Raw genomic sequence first — 1,250 nt, 5'->3', positions numbered from 1 at the left:
TAGAAAAATTAAAATCCATAGTGCATGTAGGGTGTGCGTGCGGGCTGAACCTTTCCGCCACATCCGCAGCCGCCCGGGTCGCGCCTGGAGCACATACTGTGCGGCCCCGCCAGCTAAACTGCCACACGGGGCAGTTACTCGTTGATGGAGCGGGCCGGTTGATGTGCGGTTACCGGGTGGTGGTGGTGGTGACCGGCGGCGGGAGGGCGACGAGCTGGAGCGGGCGCGCGCGCGGGATGATCGCACCAGGAAGCCGCAAAGATCCGCGCGAGTGTGTGTGAGTGTGCGTGTGCGTGTGTGTGAGAGAGTGTGTGTGTGTGTGCGTGTGTGCGTGTGTGCGTGTGTGTGGGTGAGAGTGCTCGCGCGGTGCGCCGGGAGGTCCTCATGCCTAGGCCGCGACCTTGGCCACCCACTGCAGCACGCTCCCCTTTGTCCAGCTGTGAGGTCCTCGCGCGGGGATGAGCATTGAGCCGCAGCAGCAGCAGCAGCAGCAGCAGCAGCAGCCGTCGAGCGCGCCCGCTCCGCTGCGCTGGAGTGTAGGTGAGGAGGTACTTTGTGGCCTGCCCGCTGCGCCGCCGCGCCGCCGCGCCGCTCTGCGCGTCGCTTCCGAACACCTCTCTCGTCCTTGACCGTGGCGGCTCAGCGCGGCAGGCCCTCCAAACGCCCCTCCCCCCCCCCTCCCCTCTCTCTCCTCAGGTCGCGGGGTGGTTGCCCCTCAAGCGCGCACCCTGCAGGCCGCCGCCGCCGCCGCCGCCGCCACCAGCGCGCAGGGCAGGCGAAGAAGTCAATGAAGAAAGAAGAGTATTAGAGCGTTGCTTAATGGGCGAACAATGGGTGACGTCAGGCGCACGCACCACACGCCGACACCTCGCCGCCGTGCTCCAGATTGCCTCTCGCCGCCGCCGCATCCCAGAGAGCCGAGCGTCGTCACCCGCAGTCACGATGCGCCGCCGAAAAAATCGTCATTAAACCATCGAGCGGTTACTCGTTGTTGTCGTCGTGGCGCAAGTTTCGTTCGTTCTTCTTCTCTCTTCGTCAGTAGTTTTCATCCCTGTCCAATTGTGTGACGTGACGAGACATGCGAGGGGAGGGGGTAGGTCTCCCTGTCTCTCCCGCTCGCTCTCGGACTTGCGCTCGGTTCGTCACCTCCGCACCTTCTTAAGCATGCGCCCCAGGTCAGCTGCCGCTGCCGCTAAACTGCCGCTGGAAATGATTGAAAGGAGAGGCAGAGCGGTAAAAAATAAATAAAA

At 63.9% G+C, this 1,250-nt stretch overlaps 1 protein-coding gene and 1 long non-coding RNA gene across 2 annotated transcripts in view; one reads left to right on the top strand and one right to left on the bottom strand.

The window, feature by feature from the left end:
• The window catches only part of LOC113209320 (uncharacterized), an 8,782-nt gene that overhangs the window by 1,576 nt on the left and 5,956 nt on the right, over positions 1-1,250 (top strand). The gene's annotated exons all lie outside the window — the stretch shown is intronic.
• Positions 22-1,250, bottom strand: part of LOC127749037 (uncharacterized) — an 8,841-nt gene continuing 7,612 nt past the window's right edge. Inside the window, exon 3 of the long non-coding RNA XR_008010924.1 lies at positions 22-1,203. This is a non-coding gene — a long non-coding RNA (uncharacterized LOC127749037). The remainder of the gene's footprint in view (positions 1,204-1,250) is intronic.

This window comes from Frankliniella occidentalis, unplaced genomic scaffold (assembly GCF_000697945.3).
Source record: "Frankliniella occidentalis isolate FOCC.00 unplaced genomic scaffold, Focc_3.1 Scaffold27, whole genome shotgun sequence".
Lineage (NCBI taxonomy): Eukaryota > Metazoa > Arthropoda > Insecta > Thysanoptera > Thripidae > Frankliniella > Frankliniella occidentalis.
Note: the sequence above shows the minus strand (reverse complement) of the source record. Positions and strands in the feature narration are given on the sequence as shown.